The sequence below is a fragment of the Aquarana catesbeiana genome, linkage group LG03, assembly GCF_042186555.1.
Source record: "Aquarana catesbeiana isolate 2022-GZ linkage group LG03, ASM4218655v1, whole genome shotgun sequence".
Taxonomy (NCBI): Eukaryota; Metazoa; Chordata; class Amphibia; order Anura; family Ranidae; genus Aquarana; species Aquarana catesbeiana.
The window spans coordinates 439,792,026-439,817,598 of NC_133326.1; positions in this window are offsets into that span (position 1 = coordinate 439,792,026).

The window sequence follows — 25,573 nt, forward strand, 5'->3', positions numbered from 1 at the left end:
GTGTAACCCACAGCTGAGTTTAGCAGTTTTGATTTTTGACAAAAAAAGGAGAGTGTTTGGGAATAACAGATCTCTGTGTATTTTTTACTTTCCATTTAAGGAAAATTTTGAAAAAATAATAAATAGACCAAGCTGGCAATTAGCTTTAAGCAAAAAGCAATTGTAACTAAGAATCATCAAAGATTTGCATGCTTTGAAACTTCTTGAAAGCAATATGAATCATGGGTTCTATAGCAATGAAAATATAAGGCATTCTTTTAAAATACAAGACATTGTTTTTGTTTGACTAATCTGTGGACATAAAATTCACCTATGTAAAAGCAAAGTTCCTTTTGTTCAATCAACTCTACCACAAATTACTCTTGGAAATCCTATTACTATCTAACCCTAAACACGGCTCAAAATTGTCAGACCAAGAACAAAGATTATTTTCATCTCAATGTCTATGTGTATTAAGAAATGTTTCAAAGAAATTGAGTTTCCATCAAGTCGTTTTTGGACCATTCTGTTAAAGTGAATCTGGATACACAATACCCCAAACACAAGAGCACTGTTCCAATATGCAGTCACAGAAAAGTGCTCCATTTGGAGTTTTACGCACTGATTTTTCTGAAATGGTTGTTAGTGAAACTCATTGTGGCTCTGGTTGTAGATAATCTGCTTCTCACCTTGGTCAAACTAGGAAGCACTTACATGTACTAAAACAAAATAAAGTACTGAGGTTTGACTGTGTTGAAAGCATTAAAAGTAGTGTACCGGCCACTCTGATGCTCCTAGTTTCATCTGGAAGATTTAACACAGTTCCCACATTGCCCAAAACAATAAACACTCACCAGCAGTGAAATACAAGAGGGAGCTTTGTTTTGGGTCATGTAAGATGGGACAAAAATATCAATCATTTTCTTTTGGCAGAACAAGAATTGGATTAGAAAATATGAAGCAGCTTACCTCCAAGAAGCAAACAGCCATTGTTCTCATGTATTTATCTTCAGGTTCTGTTTAAGCATCCACTTATCTCTATCTCCCAACTCTTTATAAACCAGGTGATATACACCATTATCCAATCAGTAATCAGTAAGGTTTTTTTTTTGTTATGCAGAGGGAGGAGCACATTCCAGTGGGCCAAATGAAAATAGGGCAGTGCCACACAAATCCCCAGGTGGTAGCAGGAACAATCTCTGCATAACAATAGGGCATCCTTTTAGTGAACATGCTAATCAGAGGTGTAACCCACAGCTGAGTTTAGCAGTTTTGATTTTTGACAAAAGAAGGAGAGTGTTTGGGAATAACAGATCTCTGTGTATTTTTTACTTTCCATTTAAGGAAAATTTTGAAAAAAATAATAAATAGACCAAGCTGTTAATTAGCTTTAAGCAAAAAGCAATTGTAACTAAGAATCATCAAAGATTTGCATGCTTTGAAACTTCTTGAAAGCAATATGAATCATGGGTTCTATAGCAATGAAAATATAAGGCACTCTTGTAAAATACAAGACATTGTTTTTGTTTGACTAATCTGTGGACATAAAAATCACCTATGTAAAAGCAAAGTTCCTTTTGTTCAATCAACACTACCACAAATTACTCTTGGAAATCCTATTACTATCTAACCCTAAACACAGCTCAAAATTGTCAGACCAAGAACAAAGATTATTTTCATCTCAATGTCTATGTGTATTAAGAAATGTTTCAAAGAAATTGAGTTTCCATCAAGTCGTTTTTGGACCATTCTGTTAAAGTGAATCTGGTTACACAATACCCCAAACACAAGAGCACTGTTCCAATATGTAGTCACGGAAAAGTGCTCCATTTGGAGTTTTACGTACTGATTTTTCTGAAATGGTTGTTAGTGAAACTCATTGTGGCTCTGGTTGTAGATAATCTGCTACTCACCTTGGTCAAACTAGGAAGCACTTACATGTACTAAAACAAAATAAAGTACTGAGGTTTGACTGAGTTGAAAGCATTAAAAGTAAAATACCGGCCACTCTGATGCTCCTAGTTTCATCTGGAAGATTTAACACAGTTCCCACATTGCCCAAAACAATAAACACTCACCAGCAGTGAAATACAAGAGAGAGCTTTGTTTTGGGTCATGTAAGATGGGACAAAAATATCAATCATTTTCTTTTGGCAGAAGAACAAGAATTGGATTAGAAAATATGAAGCAGCTTACCTCCAAGAAGCAAACAGCCATTGTTCTCATGTATTTATCTTCAGGTTCTGTTTAAGCATCCACTTATCTCTATCTCCCAACTCTTTATAAACCAGGTGGTATACACCATTATCCAATCAGTAATCAGTAAGGTTTTTTTTTTGTTATGCAGAGGGAGGAGCACATTCCAGTGGGCCAAATGAAAATAGGGCAGTGCCACACAAATCCACAGGTGGTAGCAGGAACAATCTCTGCATAACCAGAGGGTATCCTTTTAGTGAACATGCTAAACAGAGGTGTAACCCACAGCTGAGTTTAGCAGTTTTGATTTTTGACAAAAAAAGGAGAGTGTTTGGGAATAACAGATCTCTGTGTATTTTTTACTTTCCATTTAAGGAAAATGTTGAAAAAAATAATAAATAGACCAAGCTGGCAATTAGCTTTAAGCAAAAAGCAATTGTAACTAAGAATCATCAAAGATTTGCATGCTTTGAAACTTCTTGAAAGCAATATGAATCATGGGTTCTATAGCAATGAAAATATAAGGCATTCTTGTAAAATACAAGACATTGTTTTTGTTTGACTAATCTGTGGACATAAAAATCACCTATGTAAAAGCAAAGTTCCTTTTGTTCAATCAACTCTACCACAAATTACTCTTGGAAATCCTATTACTATCTAACCCTAAACACAGCTCAAAATTGTCAGACCAAGAACAAAGATTATTTTCATCTCAATGTCTATGTGTATTAAGAAATGTTTCAAAGAAATTGAGTTTCCATCAAGTCGTTTTTTGACCATTCTGTTAAAGTGAATCTGGTTACACAATACCCTAAACACAAGAGCACTGTTCCAATATGTAGTCACAGAAAAGTGCTCCATTTGGAGTTTTACGCACTGATTTTTCTGAAATGGTTGTTAGTGAAACTCATTGTGGCTCTGGTTGTAGATAATCTGCTACTCACCTTGGTCAAACTAGGAAGCACTTACATGTACTAAAACAAAATAAAGTTGACTGAGCTGAAAGCATTAAAAGTAGAATACCGGCCACTCTGATGCTCCTAATTTCATCTGGAAGATTTAACACAGTTCCCACATTGCCCAAAACAATAAACACTCACCAGCAGTGAAATACAAGAGAGAGCTTTGTTTTGGGTCATGTAAGATGGGACAAAAATATCAATCATTTTCTTTTGGCAGAAGAACAAGAATTGGATTAGAAAATATGAAGCAGCTTACCTCCAAGAAGCAAACAGCCATTGTTCTCATGTATTTATCTTCAGGTTCTGTTTAAGCATCCACTTATCTCTATCTCCCAACTCTTTATAAACCAGGTGGTATACACCATTATCCAATCAGTAATCAGTAAGGTTTTTTTTTTGTTATGCAGAGGGAGGAGCACATTCCAGTGGGCCAAATGAAAATAGGGCAGTGCCACACAAATCCACAGGTGGTAGCAGGAAAAATCTCTGCATAACAATAGGGCATCCTTTTAGTGAACATGCTAATCAGAGGTGTAACCCACAGCTGAGTTTAGCAGTTTTGATTTTTTAAAAAAAAGGAGAGTGTTTGGGAATAACAGATCTCTGTGTATTTTTTACTTTCCATTTAAGGAAAATTTTGAAAAAAATAATAAATAGACCAAGCTGGTAATTAGCTTTAAGCAAAAAGCAATTGTAACTAAGAATCATCAAAGATTTGCATGCTTTGAAACTTCTTGAAAGCAATATGAATCATGGGTTCTATAGCAATGAAAATATAAGGCATTCTTGTAAAATACAAGACATTGCTTTTGTTTGACTTATCTGTGGACATAAAAATCACCTATGTAAAAGCAAAGTTCCTTTTGTTCAATCAACTCTACCACAAATTACTCTTGGAAATCCTATTACTATCTAACCCTAAACACAGCTCAAAATTGTCAGACCAAGAACAAAGATTATTTTCATCTCAATGTCTATGTGTATTAAGAAATGTTTCAAAGAAATTGAGTTTCCATCAAGTCGTTTTTGGACCATTCTGTTAAAGTGAATCTGGATACACAATACCCCAAACACAAGAGCACTGTTCCAATATGCAGTCACAGAAAAGTGCTCCATTTGGAGTTTTACGCACTGATTTTTCTGAAATGGTTGTTAGTGAAACTCATTGTGGCTCTGGTTGTAGATAATCTGCTTCTCACCTTGGTCAAACTAGGAAGCACTTACATGTACTAAAACAAAATAAAGTACTGAGGTTTGACTGAGTTGAAAGCATTAAAAGTAGAGTACCGGCCACTCTCATGCTCCTAGTTTCATCTGGAAGATTTAACACAGTTCCCACATTGCCCAAAACAATAAACACTCACCAGCAGTGAAATACAAGAGAGAGCTTTGTTTTGGGTCATGTAAGATGGGACAAAAATATCAATCATTTTCTTTTGGCAGAAGAACAAGAATTGGATTAGAAAATATGAAGCAGCTTACCTCCAAGAAGCAAACAGCCATTGTTCTCATGTATTTATCTTCAGGTTCTGTTTAAGCATCCACTTATCTCTATCTCCCAACTCTTTATAAACCATTATCCAATCAGTAATCAGTAAGGTTTTTTTTTTGTTATGCAGAGGGAGGAGCACATTCCAGTGGGCCAAATGAAAATAGGGCAGTGCCAGACAAATCCACAGGTGGTAGCAGGAAAAATCTCTGCATAACAATAGGGCATCCTTTTAGTGAACATGCTAATCAGAGGTGTAACCCACAGCTGAGTTTAGCAGTTTTGATTTTTGACAAAAAAAGGAGAGTGTTTGGGAATAACAGATCTCTGTGTATTTTTTACTTTCCATTTAAGGAAAATTTTGAAAAAAATAATAAATAGACCAAGCTGGCAATTAGCTTTAAGCAAAAAGCAATTGTAACTAAGAATCATCAAAGATTTGCATGCTTTGAAACTTCTTGAAAGCAATATGAATCATGGGTTCTATAGCAATGAAAATATAAGGCATTCTTGTAAAATACAAGACATTGTTTTTGTTTGACTAATCTGTGGACATAAAAATCACCTATGTAAAAGCAAAGTTCCTTTTGTTCAATCAACTCTACCACAAATTACTCTTGGAAATCCTATTACTATCTAACCCTAAACACAGCTCAAAATTGTCAGACCAAGAACAAAGATTATTTTCATCTCAATGTCAATGTGTATTAAGAAATGTTTCAAAGAAATTGAGTTTCCATCAAGTCGTTTTTGGACCATTCTGTTAAAGTGAATCTGGTTACACAATACCCCAAACACAAGAGCACTGTTCCAATATGTAGTCACAGAAAAGTGCTCCATTTGGAGTTTTACGCACTGATTTTTCTGAAATGGTTGTTAGTGAAACTCATTGTGGCTCTGGTTGTAGACAATCTGCTTCTCACCTTGGTCAAACTAGGAAGCACTTACATGTACTAAAACAAAATAAAGTACTGAGGTTTGACTGAGTTGAAAGCATTAAAAGTAGAGTACCGGCCACTCTGATGCTCCTAGTTTCATCTGGAAGATTTAACCCAGTTCCCACATTGCCCAAAACAGGAAGCACTCACTCACCAGCAATTGAATACAAGAGAGAGCTTTGTTTTGGGTCATGTAAGATGGGACAAAAATATCAATCATTTTCTTTTGGCAGAAGAACAAGAATTGGATTAGAAAATATGAAGCAGCTTACCTCCAAGAAGCAAACAGCCATTGTTCTCATGTATTTATCTTCAGGTTCTGTTTAAGCATCCACTTATCTCTATCTCCCAACTCTTTATAAACCAGGTGGTATACACCATTATCCAATCAGTAATCAGTAAGGTTTTTTTTTTGTTATGCAGAGGGAGGAGCACATTCCAGTGGGCCAAATGAAAATAGGGCAGTGCCACACAAATCCACAGGTGGTAGCAGGAACAATCTCTGCATAACCATAGGGTATCCTTTTAGTGAACATGCTAAGCAGAGGTGTAACCCACAGCTGAGTTTAGCAGTTTTGATTTTTTAAAAAAAAGGAGAGTGTTTGGGAATAACAGATCTCTGTATATTTTTTACTTTCCATTTAAGGAAAATGTTGAAAAAAATAATAAATAGACCAAGCTGGCAATTATCTTTAAGCAAAAAGCAATTGTAACTAAGAATCATCAAAGATTTGCATGCTTTGAAACTTCTTGAAAGCAATATGAATCATGGGTTCTATAGCAATGAAAATATAAGGCACTCTTGTAAAATACAAGACATTGTTTTTGTTTGACTAATCTGTGGACATAAAAATCACCTATGTAAAAGCAAAGTTCCTTTTGTTCAATCAACTCTACCACAAATTACTCTTGTAAATCCTATTACTATCTAACCCTAAACACAGCTCAAAATTGTCAGACCAAGAACAAAGATTATTTTCATCTCAATGTCTATGTGTATTAAGAAATGTTTCAAAGAAATTGAGTTTCCATCAAGTCGTTTTTGGACCATTCTGTTAAAGTGAATCTGGTTACACAATACCCCAAACACAAGAGCACTGTTCCAATATGTAGTCACAGAAAAGTGCTCCATTTGGAGTTTTACGCACTGATTTTTCTGAAATGGTTGTTAGTGAAACTCATTGTGGCTCTGGTTGTAGATAATCTGCTACTCACCTTGGTCAAACTAGGAAGCACTTACGTGTACTAAAACAAAATAAAGTACTGAGGTTTGACTGAGTTGAAAGCATTAAAAGTAGAATACCGGCCACTCTGATGCTCCTAGTTTCATCTGGAAGATTTAACACAGTTCCCACATTGCCCAAAACAATAAACACTCACCAGCAGTGAAATACAAGAGAGAGCTTTGTTTTGGGTCATGTAAGATGGGACAAAAATATCAATCATTTTCTTTTGGCAGAAGAACAAGAATTGAATTAGAAAATATGAAGCAGCTTACCTCCAAGAAGCAAACAGCCATTGTTCTCATGTATTTATCTTCAGGTTCTGTTTAAGCATCCACTTATCTCTATCTCCCAACTCTTTATAAACCAGGTGGTATACACCATTATCCAATCAGTAATCAGTAAGGTTTTTTTTTTGTTATGCAGAGGGAGGAGCACATTCCAGTGGGCCAAATGAAAATAGGGCAGTGCCACACAAATCCACAGGTGGTAGCAGGAAAAATCTCTGCATAACAATAGGGCATCCTTTTAGTGAACATGCTAATCAGAGTTGTAACCCACAGCTGAGTTTAGCAGTTTTGATTTTTGACAAAAAAAGGAGAGTGTTTGGGAATAACAGATCTCTGTGTATTTTTTACTTTCCATTTAAGGAAAATTTTGAAAAAAATAATAAATAGACCAAGCTGGTAATTAGCTTTAAGCAAAAAGCAATTGTAACTAAGAATCATCAAAGATTTGCATGCTTTGAAACTTCTTGAAAGCAATATGAATCATGGGTTCTATAGCAATGAAAATATAAGGCATTCTTGTAAAATACAAGACATTGCTTTTGTTTGACTTATCTGTGGACATAAAAATCACCTATGTAAAAGCAAAGTTCCTTTTGTTCAATCAACTCTACCACAAATTACTCTTGGAAATCCTATTACTATCTAACCCTAAACACAGCTCAAAATTGTCAGACCAAGAACAAAGATTATTTTCATCTCAATGTCTATGTGTATTAAGAAATGTTTCAAAGAAATTGAGTTTCCATCAAGTCGTTTTTGGACCATTCTGTTAAAGTGAATCTGGATACACAATACCCCAAACACAAGAGCACTGTTCCAATATGCAGTCACAGAAAAGTGCTCCATTTGGAGTTTTACGCACTGATTTTTCTGAAATGGTTGTTAGTGAAACTCATTGTGGCTCTGGTTGTAGATAATCTGCTTCTCACCTTGGTCAAACTAGGAAGCACTTACATGTACTAAAACAAAATAAAGTACTGAGGTTTGACTGAGTTGAAAGCATTAAAAGTAGAGTACCGGCCACTCTGATGCTCCTAGTTTCATCTGGAAGATTTAACACAGTTCCCACATTGCCCAAAACAATAAACACTCACCAGCAGTGAAATACAAGAGGGAGCTTTGTTTTGGGTCATGTAAGATGGGACAAAAATATCAATCATTTTCTTTTGGCAGAACAAGAATTGGATTAGAAAATATGAAGCAGCTTACATCCAAGAAGCAAACAACCATTGTTCTCATGTATTTATCTTCAGGTTCTGTTTAAGCATCCACTTATCTCTATCTCCCAACTCTTTATAAACCAGGTGGTATACACCATTATCCAATCAGTAATCAGTAAGGTTTTTTTTTGTTATGCAGAGGGAGGAGCACATTCCAGTGGGCCAAATGAAAATAGGGCAGTGCCACACAAATCCCCAGGTGGTAGCAGGAACAATCTCTGCATAACAATAGGGCATCCTTTTAGAGAACATGCTAATCAGAGGTGTAACCAACAGCTGAGTTTAGCTGTTTTGATTTTTGACAAAAAAAGGAGAGTGTTTGGGAATAACAGATCTCTGTGTATTTTTTACTTTCCATTTAAGGAAAATTTTGAAAAAAATAATAAATAGACCAAGCTGGCAATTATCTTTAAGCAAAAAGCAATTGTAACTAAGAATCATCAAAGATTTGCATGCTTTGAAACTTCTTGAAAGCAATATGAATCATGGGTTCTATAGCAATGAAAATATAAGGCATTCTTGTAAAATACAAGACATTGCTTTTGTTTGACTTATCTGTGGACATAAAAATCACCTATGTAAAAGCAAAGTTCCTTTTGTTCAATCAACTCTACCACAAATTACTCTTGGAAATCCTATTACTATATAACCCTAAACACGGCTCAAAATTGTCAGACCAAGAACAAAGATTATTTTCATCTCAATGTCTATGTGTATTAAGAAATGTTTCAAAGAAATTGAGTTTCCATCAAGTCGTTTTTGGACCATTCTGTTAAAGTGAATATGGTTACACAATACCCCAAACACAAGAGCACTGTTCCAATATGTAGTCACAGAAAAGTGCTCCATTTGGAGTTTTACACACTGATTTTTCTGAAATGGTTGTTAGTGAAACTCATTGTGGCTCTGGTTGTAGATAATCTGCTTCTCACCTTGGTCAAACTGGGAAGCACTTACATGTATTAAAACAAAATAAAGTACTGAGGTTTGACTGAGTTGAAAGCATTAAAAGTAGAGTACCGGCCACTCTGATGCTCCTAGTTTCATCTGGAAGATTTAACACAGTTCCCACATTGCCCAAAACAATAAACATTCACCAGCAGTGAAATACAAGAGAGAGCTTTGTTTTGGGTCATGTAAGATGGGACAAAAATATCAATCATTTTCTTTTGGCAGAACAAGAATTGGATCAGAAAATATGAAGCAGCTTACCTCCAAGAAGCAAACAGCCATTGTTCTCATGTATTTATCTTCAGGTTCTGTTTAAGCATCCACTTATCTCTATCTCCCAACTCTTTATAAACCAGGTGGTATACACCATTATCCAATCAGTAATCAGTAAGGTTTTTTTTGTTATGCAGAGGGAGGAGCACATTCCAGTGGGCCAAATGAAAATAGGGCAGTGCCAGACAAATCCACAGGTGGTAGCAGGAAAAATCTCTGCATAACAATAGGGCATCCTTTTAGTGAACATGCTAATCAGAGGTGTAACCCACAGCTGAGTTTAGCAGTTTTGATTTTTGACAAAAAAAGGAGAGTGTTTGGGAATAACAGATCTCTGTGTATTTTTTACTTTCCATTTAAGGAAAATTTTGAAAAAATAATAAATAGACCAAGCTGGCAATTAGCTTTAAGCAAAAAGCAATTGTAACTAAGAATCATCAAAGATTTGCATGCTTTGAAACTTCTTGAAAGCAATATGAATCATGGGTTCTATAGCAATGAAAATATAAGGCATTCTTGTAAAATACAAGACATTGCTTTTGTTTGACTTATCTGTGGACATAAAAATCACCTATGTAAAAGCAAAGTTCCTTTTGTTCAATCAACTCTACCACAAATTACTCTTGGAAATCCTATTACTATCTAACCCTAAACATGGCTCAAAATTGTCAGACCAAGAACAAAGATTATTTTCATCTCAATGTCTATGTGTATTAAGAAATGTTTCAAAGAAATTGAGTTTCCATCAAGTCATTTTTGGACCATTCTGTTAAAGTGAATCTGGATACACAATACCCCAAACACAAGAGCACTGTTCCAATATGCAGTCACAGAAAAGTGCTCCATTTGGAGTTTTACGCACTGATTTTTCTGAAATGGTTGTTAGTGAAACTCATTGTGGCTCTGGTTGTAGATAATCTGCTTCTCACCTTGGTCAAACTAGGAAGCACTTACATGTACTAAAACAAAATAAAGTACTGAGGTTTGACTGAGTTGAAAGCATTAAAAGTAGAGTACCGGCCACTCTGATGCTCCTAGTTTCATCTGGAAGATTTAACACAGTTCCCACATTGCCCAAAACAATAAACACTCACCAGCAGTGAAATACAAGAGAGAGCTTTGTTTTGGGTCATGTAAGATGGGACAAAAATATCAATCATTTTCTTTTGGCAGAACAAGAATTGGATTAGAAAATATGAAGCAGCTTACCTCCAAGAAGCAAACAGCCATTGTTCTCATGTATTTATCTTCAGGTTCTGTTTAAGCATCCACTTATCTCTATCTCCCAACTCTTTATAAACCAGGTGATATACACTATTATCCAATCAGTAATCAGTAAGGTTTTTTTTTTGTTATGCAGAGGGAGGAGCACATTCCAGTGGGCCAAATGAAAATAGGGCAGTGCCACACAAATCCACAGGTGGTAGCAGGAACAATCTCTGCATAACAATAGGGCATCCTTTTAGTGAACATGCTAAGCAGAGGTGTAACCCACAGCTGAGTTTAGCAGTTTTGATTTTTGACAAAAGAAGGAGAGTGTTTGGGAATAACAGATCTCTGTGTATTTTTTACTTTCCATTTAAGGAAAATTTTGAAAAAAATAATAAATAGACCAAGCTGGCAATTAGCTTTAAGCAAAAAGCAATTGTAACTAAGAATCATCAAAGATTTGCATGCTTTGAAACTTCTTGAAAGCAATATGAATCATGGGTTCTATAGCAATGAAAATATAAGGCATTCTTGTAAAATACAAGACATTGTTTTTGTTTGACTAATCTGTGGACATAAAAATCACCTATGTAAAAGCAAAGTTCCTTTTGTTCAATCAACTCTACCACAAATTACTCTTGGAAATCCTATTACTATCTAACCCTAAACACAGCTCAAAATTGTCAGACCAAGAACAAAGATTATTTTCATCTCAATGTCTAGGTGTATTAAGAAATGTTTCAAAGAAATTGAGTTTCCATCAAGTCGTTTTTTGACCATTCTGTTAAAGTGAATCTGGTTACACAATACCCTAAACACAAGAGCACTGTTCCAATATGTAGTCACAGAAAAGTGCTCCATTTGGAGTTTTACGCACTGATTTTTCTGAAATGGTTGTTAGTGAAACTCATTGTGGCTCTGGTTGTAGATAATCTGCTACTCACCTTGGTCAAACTAGGAAGCACTTACATGTACTAAAACAAAATAAAGTACTGAGGTTTGACTGAGTTGAAAGCATTAAAAGTAGAATACCGGCCACTCTGATGCTCCTAGTTTCATCTGGAAGATTTAACACAGTTCCCACATTGCCCAAAACAATAAACACTCACCAGCAGTGAAATACAAGAGAGAGCTTTGTTTTGGGTCATGTAAGATGGGACAAAAATATCAATCATTTTCTTTTGGCAGAAGAACAAGAATTGGATTAGAAAATATGAAGCAGCTTACCTCCAAGAAGCAAACAGCCATTGTTCTCATGTATTTATCTTCAGGTTCTGTTTAAGCATCCACTTATCTCTATCTCCCAACTCTTTATAAACCAGGTGGTATACACCATTATCCAATCAGTAATCAGTAAGGTTTTTTTTTTGTTATGCAGAGGGAGGAGCACATTCCAGTGGGCCAAATGAAAATAGGGCAGTGCCAGACAAATCCACAGGTGGTAGCAGGAAAAATCTCTGCATAACAATAGGGCATCCTTTTAGTGAACATGCTAATCAGAGGTGTAACCCACAGCTGAGTTTAGCAGTTTTGATTTTTGACAAAAAAAGGAGAGTGTTTGGGAATAACAGATCTCTGTGTATTTTTTACTTTCCATTTAAGGAAAATTTTGAAAAAATAATAAATAGACCAAGCTGGCAATTAGCTTTAAGCAAAAAGCAATTGTAACTAAGAATCATCAAAGATTTGCATGCTTTGAAACTTCTTGAAAGCAATATGAATCATGGGTTCTATAGCAATGAAAATATAAGGCATTCTTTTAAAATACAAGACATTGTTTTTGTTTGACTAATCTGTGGACATAAAATTCACCTATGTAAAAGCAAAGTTCCTTTTGTTCAATCAACTCTACAACAAATTACTCTTGGAAATCCTATTACTATCTAACCCTAAACACGGCTCAAAATTGTCAGACCAAGAACAAAGATTATTTTCATCTCAATGTCTATGTGTATTAAGAAATGTTTCAAAGAAATTGAGTTTCCATCAAGTCGTTTTTGGACCATTCTGTTAAAGTGAATCTGGATACACAATACCCCAAACACAAGAGCACTGTTCCAATATGCAGTCACAGAAAAGTGCTCCATTTGGAGTTTTACGCACTGATTTTTCTGAAATGGTTGTTAGTGAAACTCATTGTGGCTCTGGTTGTAGATAATCTGCTTCTCACCTTGGTCAAACTAGGAAGCACTAACATGTACTAAAACAAAATAAAGTACTGAGGTTTGACTGTGTTGAAAGCATTAAAAGTAGTGTACCGGCCACTCTGATGCTCCTAGTTTCATCTGGAAGATTTAACACAGTTCCCACATTGCCCAAAACAATAAACACTCACCAGCAGTGAAATACAAGAGGGAGCTTTGTTTTGGGTCATGTAAGATGGGACAAAAATATCAATCATTTTCTTTTGGCAGAACAAGAATTGGATTAGAAAATATGAAGCAGCTTACCTCCAAGAAGCAAACAGCCATTGTTCTCATGTATTTATCTTCAGGTTCTGTTTAAGCATCCACTTATCTCTATCTCCCAACTCTTTATAAACCAGGTGATATACACCATTATCCAATCAGTAATCAGTAAGGTTTTTTTTTTTGTTATGCAGAGGGAGGAGCACATTCCAGTGGGCCAAATGAAAATAGGGCAGTGCCACACAAATCCCCAGGTGGTAGCAGGAACAATCTCTGCATAACAATAGGGCATCCTTTTAGTGAACATGCTAATCAGAGGTGTAACCCACAGCTGAGTTTAGCAGTTTTGATTTTTGACAAAAGAAGGAGAGTGTTTGGGAATAACAGATCTCTGTGTATTTTTTACTTTCCATTTAAGGAAAATTTTGAAAAAAATAATAAATAGACCAAGCTGTTAATTAGCTTTAAGCAAAAAGCAATTGTAACTAAGAATCATCAAAGATTTGCATGCTTTGAAACTTCTTGAAAGCAATATGAATCATGGGTTCTATAGCAATGAAAATATAAGGCACTCTTGTAAAATACAAGACATTGTTTTTGTTTGACTAATCTGTGGACATAAAAATCACCTATGTAAAAGCAAAGTTCCTTTTGTTCAATCAACACTACCACAAATTACTCTTGGAAATCCTATTACTATCTAACCCTAAACACAGCTCAAAATTGTCAGACCAAGAACAAAGATTATTTTCATCTCAATGTCTATGTGTATTAAGAAATGTTTCAAAGAAATTGAGTTTCCATCAAGTCGTTTTTGGACCATTCTGTTAAAGTGAATCTGGTTACACAATACCCCAAACACAAGAGCACTGTTCCAATATGTAGTCACAGAAAAGTGCTCCATTTGGAGTTTTACGTACTGATTTTTCTGAAATGGTTGTTAGTGAAACTCATTGTGGCTCTGGTTGTAGATAATCTGCTACTCACCTTGGTCAAACTAGGAAGCACTTACATGTACTAAAACAAAATAAAGTACTGAGGTTTGACTGAGTTGAAAGCATTAAAAGTAAAATACCGGCCACTCTGATGCTCCTAGTTTCATCTGGAAGATTTAACACAGTTCCCACATTGCCCAAAACAATAAACACTCACCAGCAGTGAAATACAAGAGAGAGCTTTGTTTTGGGTCATGTAAGATGGGACAAAAATATCAATCATTTTCTTTTGGCAGAAGAACAAGAATTGGATTAGAAAATATGAAGCAGCTTACCTCCGAGAAGCAAACAGCCATTCTTCTCATGTATTTATCTTCAGGTTCTGTTTAAGCATCCACTTATCTCTATCTCCCAACTCTTTATAAACCAGGTGGTATACACCATTATCCAATCAGTAATCAGTAAGGTTTTTTTTTTTGTTATGCAGAGGGAGGAGCACATTCCAGTGGGCCAAATGAAAATAGGGCAGTGCCAGACAAATCCACAGGTGGTAGCAGGAAAAATCTCTGCATAACAATAGGGCATCCTTTTAGTGAACATGCTAATCAGAGGTGTAACCCACAGCTGAGTTTAGCAGTTTTGATTTTTGACAAAAAAAGGAGAGTGTTTGGGAATAACAGATCTCTGTGTATTTTTTATTTTCCATTTAAGGAAAATTTTGAAAAAAATAATAAATAGACCAAGCTGGCAATTAGCTTTAAGCAAAAAGCAATTGTAACTAAGAATCATCAAAGATTTGCATGCTTTGAAACTTCTTGAAAGCAATATGAATCATGGGTTCTATAGCAATGAAAATATAAGGCATTCTTGTAAAATACAAGACATTGTTTTTGTTTGACTAATCTGTGGACATAAAAATCACCTATGTAAAAGCAAAGTTCCTTTTGTTCAATCAACTCTACCACAAATTACTCTTGGAAATCCTATTACTATCTAACCCTAAACACAGCTCAAAATTGTCAGACCAAGAACAAAGATTATTTTCATCTCAATGTCAATGTGTATTAAGAAATGTTTCAAAGAAATTGAGTTTCCATCAAGTCGTTTTTGGACCATTCTGTTAAAGTGAATCTGGTTACACAATACCCCAAACACAAGAGCACTGTTCCAATATGTAGTCACAGAAAAGTGCTCCATTTGGAGTTTTACGCACTGATTTTTCTGAAATGGTTGTTAGTGAAACTCATTGTGGCTCTGGTTGTAGATAATCTGCTTCTCACCTTGGTCAAACTAGGAAGCACTTACATGTACTAAAACAAAATAAAGTACTGAGGTTTGACTGAGTTGAAAGCATTAAAAGTAGAGTACCGGCCACTCTGATGCTCCTAGTTTCATCTGGAAGATTTAACACAGTTCCCACATTGCCCAAAACAATAAACACTCACCAGCAGTGAAATACAAGAGAGAGCTTTGTTTTGGGTCATGTAAGATGGGACAAAAATATCAATCATTTTCTTTTGGCAGAAGAACAAGAATTGGATTAGAAAATATGAAGCAGCTTACCTCCAAGAAGCAAACAGCCATTGTTCTCATGTATTTATCTTCAGGTTCTGTTTAAGCATCCACTTATCTCTATCTCCCAACTCTTTATAAACCAGGTGGTATACACCATTATCCAATCAGTAATCAGTAAGGTTTTTTTTTTGTTATGCAGAGGGAGGAGCACATTCCAGTGGGCCAAATGAAAATAGGGCAGTGCCAGACAAATCCACAGGTGGTAGCAGGAAAAATCTCTGCATAACAATAGGGCATCCTTTTAGTGAACATGCTAATCAGAGGTGTAACCCACAGCTGAGTTTAGCAGTTTTGATTTTTGACAAAAAAAGGAGAGTGTTTGGGAATAACAGATCTCTGTGTATTTTTTACTTTCCATTTAAGGAAAATTTTGAAAAAATAATAAATAGACCAAGCTGGCAATTAGCTTTAAGCAAAAAGCAATTGTAACTAAGAATCATCAAAGATTTGCATGCTTTGAAACTTCTTGAAAGCAATATGAATCATGGGTTCTATAGCAATGAAAATATAAGGCATTCTTTTAAAATACAAGACATTGTTTTTGTTTGACTAATCTGTGGACATAAAATTCACCTATGTAAAAGCAAAGTTCCTTTTGTTCAATCAACTCTACAACAAATTACTCTTGGAAATCCTATTACTATCTAACCCTAAACACGGCTCAAAATTGTCAGACCAAGAACAAAGATTATTTTCATCTCAATGTCTATGTGTATTAAGAAATGTTTCAAAGAAATTGAGTTTCCATCAAGTCGTTTTTGGACCATTCTGTTAAAGTGAATCTGGATACACAATACCCCAAACACAAGAGCACTGTTCCAATATGCAGTCACAGAAAAGTGCTCCATTTGGAGTTTTACGCACTGATTTTTCTGAAATGGTTGTTAGTGAAACTCATTGTGGCTCTGGTTGTAGATAATCTGCTTCTCACCTTGGTCAAACTAGGAAGCACTAACATGTACTAAAACAAAATAAAGTACTGAGGTTTGACTGTGTTGAAAGCATTAAAAGTAGTGTACCGGCCACTCTGATGCTCCTAGTTTCATCTGGAAGATTTAACACAGTTCCCACATTGCCCAAAACAATAAACACTCACCAGCAGTGAAATACAAGAGGGAGCTTTGTTTTGGGTCATGTAAGATGGGACAAAAATATCAATCATTTTCTTTTGGCAGAACAAGAATTGGATTAGAAAATATGAAGCAGCTTACCTCCAAGAAGCAAACAGCCATTGTTCTCATGTATTTATCTTCAGGTTCTGTTTAAGCATCCACTTATCTCTATCTCCCAACTCTTTATAAACCAGGTGATATACACCATTATCCAATCAGTAATCAGTAAGGTTTTTTTTTTTGTTATGCAGAGGGAGGAGCACATTCCAGTGGGCCAAATGAAAATAGGGCAGTGCCACACAAATCCCCAGGTGGTAGCAGGAACAATCTCTGCATAACAATAGGGCATCCTTTTAGTGAACATGCTAATCAGAGGTGTAACCCACAGCTGAGTTTAGCAGTTTTGATTTTTGACAAAAGAAGGAGAGTGTTTGGGAATAACAGATCTCTGTGTATTTTTTACTTTCCATTTAAGGAAAATTTTGAAAAAAATAATAAATAGACCAAGCTGTTAATTAGCTTTAAGCAAAAAGCAATTGTAACTAAGAATCATCAAAGATTTGCATGCTTTGAAACTTCTTGAAAGCAATATGAATCATGGGTTCTATAGCAATGAAAATATAAGGCACTCTTGTAAAATACAAGACATTGTTTTTGTTTGACTAATCTGTGGACATAAAAATCACCTATGTAAAAGCAAAGTTCCTTTTGTTCAATCAACACTACCACAAATTACTCTTGGAAATCCTATTACTATCTAACCCTAAACACAGCTCAAAATTGTCAGACCAAGAACAAAGATTATTTTCATCTCAATGTCTATGTGTATTAAGAAATGTTTCAAAGAAATTGAGTTTCCATCAAGTCGTTTTTGGACCATTCTGTTAAAGTGAATCTGGTTACACAATACCCCAAACACAAGAGCACTGTTCCAATATGTAGTCACAGAAAAGTGCTCCATTTGGAGTTTTACGTACTGATTTTTCTGAAATGGTTGTTAGTGAAACTCATTGTGGCTCTGGTTGTAGATAATCTGCTACTCACCTTGGTCAAACTAGGAAGCACTTACATGTACTAAAACAAAATAAAGTACTGAGGTTTGACTGAGTTGAAAGCATTAAAAGTAAAATACCGGCCACTCTGATGCTCCTAGTTTCATCTGGAAGATTTAACACAGTTCCCACATTGCCCAAAACAATAAACACTCACCAGCAGTGAAATACAAGAGAGAGCTTTGTTTTGGGTCATGTAAGATGGGACAAAAATATCAATCATTTTCTTTTGGCAGAAGAACAAGAATTGGATTAGAAAATATGAAGCAGCTTACCTCCGAGAAGCAAACAGCCATTCTTCTCATGTATTTATCTTCAGGTTCTGTTTAAGCATCCACTTATCTCTATCTCCCAACTCTTTATAAACCAGGTGGTATACACCATTATCCAATCAGTAATCAGTAAGGTTTTTTTTTTTGTTATGCAGAGGGAGGAGCACATTCCAGTGGGCCAAATGAAAATAGGGCAGTGCCAGACAAATCCACAGGTGGTAGCAGGAAAAATCTCTGCATAACAATAGGGCATCCTTTTAGTGAACATGCTAATCAGAGGTGTAACCCACAGCTGAGTTTAGCAGTTTTGATTTTTGACAAAAAAAGGAGAGTGTTTGGGAATAACAGATCTCTGTGTATTTTTTATTTTCCATTTAAGGAAAATTTTGAAAAAAATAATAAATAGACCAAGCTGGCAATTAGCTTTAAGCAAAAAGCAATTGTAACTAAGAATCATCAAAGATTTGCATGCTTTGAAACTTCTTGAAAGCAATATGAATCATGGGTTCTATAGCAATGAAAATATAAGGCATTCTTGTAAAATACAAGACATTGTTTTTGTTTGACTAATCTGTGGACATAAAAATCACCTATGTAAAAGCAAAGTTCCTTTTGTTCAATCAACTCTACCACAAATTACTCTTGGAAATCCTATTACTATCTAACCCTAAACACAGCTCAAAATTGTCAGACCAAGAACAAAGATTATTTTCATCTCAATGTCTATGTGTATTAAGAAATGTTTCAAAGAAATTGAGTTTCCATCAAGTCGTTTTTTGACCATTCTGTTAAAGTGAATCTGGTTACACAATACCCCAAACACAAGAGCACTGTTCCAATATGTAGTCACAGAAAAGTGCTCCATTTGGAGTTTTACGCACTGATTTTTCTGAAATGGTTGTTAGTGAAACTCATTGTGGCTCTGGTTGTAGATAATCTGCTACTCACCTTGGTCAAACTAGGAAGCACTTACATGTACTAAAACAAAATAAAGTACTGAGGTTTGACTGAGTTGAAAGCATTAAAAGTAGAATACCGGCCACTCTGATGCTCCTAGTTTCATCTGGAAGATTTAACACAGTTCCCACATTGCCCAAAACAATAAACACTCACCAGCAGTGAAATACAAGAGAGAGCTTTGTTTTGGGTCATGTAAGATGGGACAAAAATATCAATCATTTTCTTTTGGCAGAAGAACAAGAATTGGATTAGAAAATATGAAGCAGCTTACCTCCAAGAAGCAAACAGCCATTGTTCTCATGTATTTATCTTCAGGTTCTGTTTAAGCATCCACTTATCTCTATCTCCCAACTCTTTATAAACCAGGTGGTATACACCATTATCCAATCAGTAATCAGTAAGGTTTTTTTTTTGTTATGCAGAGGGAGGAGCACATTCCAGTGGGCCAAATGAAAATAGGGCAGTGCCAGACAAATCCACAGGTGGTAGCAGGAAAAATCTCTGCATAACAATAGGGCATCCTTTTAGTGAACATGCTAATCAGAGGTGTAACCCACAGCTGAGTTTAGCAGTTTTGATTTTTGACAAAAAAAGGAGAGTGTTTGGGAATAACAGATCTCTGTGTATTTTTTACTTTCCATTTAAGGAAAATTTTGAAAAAATAATAAATAGACCAAGCTGGCAATTAGCTTTAAGCAAAAAGCAATTGTAACTAAGAATCATCAAAGATTTGCATGCTTTGAAACTTCTTGAAAGCAATATGAATCATGGGTTCTATAGCAATGAAAATATAAGGCATTCTTTTAAAATACAAGACATTGTTTTTGTTTGACTAATCTGTGGACATAAAATTCACCTATGTAAAAGCAAAGTTCCTTTTGTTCAATCAACTCTACCACAAATTACTCTTGGAAATCCTATTACTATCTAACCCTAAACACGGCTCAAAATTGTCAGACCAAGAACAAAGATTATTTTCATCTCAATGTCTATGTGTATTAAGAAATGTTTCAAAGAAATTGAGTTTCCATCAAGTCGTTTTTGGACCATTCTGTTAAAGTGAATCTGGATACACAATACCCCAAACACAAGAGCACTGTTCCAATATGTAGTCACAGAAAAGTGCTCCATTTGGAGTTTTACGTACTGATTTTTCTGAAATGGTTGTTAGTGAAACTCATTGTGGCTCTGGTTGTAGATAATCTGCTTCTCACCTTGGTCAAACTAGGAAGCACTTACATGTACTAAAACAAAATAAAGTACTGAGGTTTGACTGTGTTGAAAGCATTAAAAGTAGTGTACCGGCCACTCTGATGCTCCTAGTTTCATCTGGAAGATTTAACACAGTTCCCACATTGCCCAAAACAATAAACACTCACCAGCAGTGAAATACAAGAGGGAGCTTTGTTTTGGGTCATGTAAGATGGGACAAAAATATCAATCATTTTCTTTTGGCAGAAGAACAAGAATTGGATTAGAAAATATGAAGCAGCTTACCTCCAAGAAGCAAACAGCCATTGTTCTCATGTATTTATCTTCAGGTTCTGTTTAAACATCCACTTATCTCTATCTCCCAACTCTTTATAAACCAGGTGGTATACACCATTATCCAATCAGTAATCAGTAAGGTTTTTTTTGTTATGCAGAGGGAGGAGCACATTCCAGTGGGCCAAATGAAAATAGGGCAGTGCCACACAAATCCACAGGTGGTAGCAGGAACAATCTCTGCATAACAATAGGGCATCCTTTTAGTGAACATGCTAATCAGAGGTGTAACCCACAGCTGAGTTTAGCAGTTATGATTTTTGACAAAAAAAGGAGAGTGTTTGGGAATAACAGATCTCTGTGTATTTTTTACTTTCCATTTAAGGAAAATTTTGAAAAAAATAATAAATAGACCAAGCTGGCAATTAGCTTTAAGCAAAAAGCAATTGTAACTAAGAATCATCAAAGATTTGCATGCTTTGAAACTTCTTGAAAGCAATATGAATCATGGGTTCTATAGCAATGTAAATATAAGGCATTCTTGTAAAATACAAGACATTGCTTTTGTTTGACTTATCTGTGGACATAAAAATCACCTATGTAAAAGCAAAGTTCCTTTTGTTCAATCAACTCTACCACAAATTACTCTTGGAAATCCTATTACTATCTAACCCTAAACATGGCTCAAAATTGTCAGACCAAGAACAAAGATTATTTTCATCTCAATGTCTATGTGTATTAAGAAATGTTTCAAAGAAATTGAGTTTCCATCAAGTCGTTTTTGGACCATTCTGTTAAAGTGAATCTGGATACACAATACCCCAAACACAAGAGCACTGTTCCAATATGCAGTCACAGAAAAGTGCTCCATTTGGAGTTTTACGCACTGATTTTTCTGAAATGGTTGTTAGTGAAACTCATTGTGGCTCTGGTTGTAGATAATCTGCTTCTCACCTTGGTCAAACTAGGAAGCACTTACATGTACTAAAACAAAATAAAGTACTGAGGTTTGACTGAGTTGAAAGCATTAAAAGTAGAGTACCGGCCACTCTGATGCTCCTAGTTTCATCTGGAAGATTTAACACAGTTCCCACATTGCCCAAAACAATAAACACTCACCAGCAGTGAAATACAAGAGAGAGCTTTGTTTTGGGTCATGTAAGATGGGACAAAAATATCAATCATTTTCTTTTGGCAGAACAAGAATTGGATTAGAAAATATGAAGCAGCTTACCTCCAAGAAGCAAACAGCCATTGTTCTCATGTATTTATCTTCAGGTTCTGTTTAAGCATCCACTTATCTCTATCTCCCAACTCTTTATAAACCAGGTGATATACACCATTATCCAATCAGTAATCAGTAAGGTTTTTTTTTTGTTATGCAGAGGGAGGAGCACATTCCAGTGGGCCAAATGAAAATAGGCAGTGCCACACAAATCCACAGGTGGTAGCAGGAACAATCTCTGCATAACAATAGGGCATCCTTTTAGTGAACATGCTAAGCAGAGGTGTAACCCACAGCTGAGTTTAGCAGTTTTGATTTTTGACAAAAGAAGGAGAGTGTTTGGGAATAACAGATCTCTGTGTATTTTTTACTTTCCATTTAAGGAAAATTTTGAAAAAAATAATAAATAGACCAAGCTGGCAATTAGCTTTAAGCAAAAAGCAATTGTAACTAAGAATCATCAAAGATTTGCATGCTTTGAAACTTCTTGAAAGCAATATGAATCATGGGTTCTATAGCAATGAAAATATAAGGCATTCTTGTAAAATACAAGACATTGTTTTTGTTTGACTAATCTGTGGACATAAAAATCACCTATGTAAAAGCAAAGTTCCTTTTGTTCAATCAACTCTACCACAAATTACTCTTGGAAATCCTATTACTATCTAACCCTAAACACAGCTCAAAATTGTCAGACCAAGAACAAAGATTATTTTCATCTCAATGTCTATGTGTATTAAGAAATGTTTCAAAGAAATTGAGTTTCCATCAAGTCGTTTTTTGACCATTCTGTTAAAGTGAATCTGGTTACACAATACCCCAAACACAAGAGCACTGTTCCAATATGTAGTCACAGAAAAGTGCTCCATTTGGAGTTTTACGCACTGATTTTTCTGAAATGGTTGTTAGTGAAACTCATTGTGGCTCTGGTTGTAGATAATCTGCTACTCACCTTGGTCAAACTAGGAAGCACTTACATGTACTAAAACAAAATAAAGTACTGAGGTTTGACTGAGTTGAAAGCATTAAAAGTAGAATACCGGCCACTCTGATGCTCCTAGTTTCATCTGGAAGATTTAACACAGTTCCCACATTGCCCAAAACAATAAACACTCACCAGCAGTGAAATACAAGAGAGAGCTTTGTTTTGGGTCATGTAAGATGGGACAAAAATATCAATCATTTTCTTTTGGCAGAAGAACAAGAATTGGATTAGAAAATATGAAGCAGCTTACCTCCAAGAAGCAAACAGCCATTGTTCTCATGTATTTATCTTCAGGTTCTGTTTAAGCATCCACTTATCTCTATCTCCCAACTCTTTATAAACCAGGTGGTATACACCATTATCCAATCAGTAATCAGTAAGGTTTTTTTTTTGTTATGCAGAGGGAGGAGCACATTCCAGTGGGCCAAATGAAAATAGGGCAGTGCCAGACAAATCCACAGGTGGTAGCAGGAAAAATCTCTGCATAACAATAGGGCATCCTTTTAGTGAACATGCTAATCAGAGGTGTAACCCACAGCTGAGTTTAGCAGTTTTGATTTTTGACAAAAAAAGGAGAGTGTTTGGGAATAACAGATCTCTGTGTATTTTTTACTTTCCATTTAAGGAAAATTTTGAAAAAATAATAAATAGACCAAGCTGGCAATTAGCTTTAAGCAAAAAGCAATTGTAACTAAGAATCATCAAAGATTTGCATGCTTTGAAACTTCTTGAAAGCAATATGAATCATGGGTTCTATAGCAATGAAAATATAAGGCATTCTTTTAAAATACAAGACATTGTTTTTGTTTGACTAATCTGTGGACATAAAATTCACCTATGTAAAAGCAAAGTTCCTTTTGTTCAATCAACTCTACCACAAATTACTCTTGGAAATCCTATTACTATCTAACCCTAAACACGGCTCAAAATTGTCAGACCAAGAACAAAGATTATTTTCATCTCAATGTCTATGTGTATTAAGAAATGTTTCAAAGAAATTGAGTTTCCATCAAGTCGTTTTTGGACCATTCTGTTAAAGTGAATCTGGATACACAATACCCCAAACACAAGAGCACTGTTCCAATATGCAGTCACAGAAAAGTGCTCCATTTGGAGTTTTACGCACTGATTTTTCTGAAATGGTTGTTAGTGAAACTCATTGTGGCTCTGGTTGTAGATAATCTGCTTCTCACCTTGGTCAAACTAGGAAGCACTTACATGTACTAAAACAAAATAAAGTACTGAGGTTTGACTGTGTTGAAAGCATTAAAAGTAGTGTACCGGCCACTCTGATGCTCCTAGTTTCATCTGGAAGATTTAACACAGTTCCCACATTGCCCAAAACAATAAACACTCACCAGCAGTGAAATACAAGAGGGAGCTTTGTTTTGGGTCATGTAAGATGGGACAAAAATATCAATCATTTTCTTTTGGCAGAACAAGAATTGGATTAGAAAATATGAAGCAGCTTACCTCCAAGAAGCAAACAGCCATTGTTCTCATGTATTTATCTTCAGGTTCTGTTTAAGCATCCACTTATCTCTATCTCCCAACTCTTTATAAACCAGGTGATATACACCATTATCCAATCAGTAATCAGTAAGGTTTTTTTTTTGTTATGCAGAGGGAGGAGCACATTCCAGTGGGCCAAATGAAAATAGGGCAGTGCCACACAAATCCCCAGGTGGTAGCAGGAACAATCTCTGCATAACAATAGGGCATCCTTTTAGTGAACATGCTAATCAGAGGTGTAACCCACAGCTGAGTTTAGCAGTTTTGATTTTTGACAAAAGAAGGAGAGTGTTTGGGAATAACAGATCTCTGTGTATTTTTTACTTTCCATTTAAGGAAAATTTTGAAAAAAATAATAAATAGACCAAGCTGTTAATTAGCTTTAAGCAAAAAGCAATTGTAACTAAGAATCATCAAAGATTTGCATGCTTTGAAACTTCTTGAAAGCAATATGAATCATGGGTTCTATAGCAATGAAAATATAAGGCACTCTTGTAAAATACAAGACATTGTTTTTGTTTGACTAATCTGTGGACATAAAAATCACCTATGTAAAAGCAAAGTTCCTTTTGTTCAATCAACACTACCACAAATTACTCTTGGAAATCCTATTACTATCTAACCCTAAACACAGCTCAAAATTGTCAGACCAAGAACAAAGATTATTTTCATCTCAATGTCTATGTGTATTAAGAAATGTTTCAAAGAAATTGAGTTTCCATCAAGTCGTTTTTGGACCATTCTGTTAAAGTGAATCTGGTTACACAATACCCCAAACACAAGAGCACTGTTCCAATATGTAGTCACGGAAAAGTGCTCCATTTGGAGTTTTACGTACTGATTTTTCTGAAATGGTTGTTAGTGAAACTCATTGTGGCTCTGGTTGTAGATAATCTGCTACTCACCTTGGTCAAACTAGGAAGCACTTACATGTACTAAAACAAAATAAAGTACTGAGGTTTGACTGAGTTGAAAGCATTAAAAGTAAAATACCGGCCACTCTGATGCTCCTAGTTTCATCTGGAAGATTTAACACAGTTCCCACATTGCCCAAAACAATAAACACTCACCAGCAGTGAAATACAAGAGAGAGCTTTGTTTTGGGTCATGTAAGATGGGACAAAAATATCAATCATTTTCTTTTGGCAGAAGAACAAGAATTGGATTAGAAAATATGAAGCAGCTTACCTCCAAGAAGCAAACAGCCATTGTTCTCATGTATTTATCTTCAGGTTCTGTTTAAGCATCCACTTATCTCTATCTCCCAACTCTTTATAAACCAGGTGGTATACACCATTATCCAATCAGTAATCAGTAAGGTT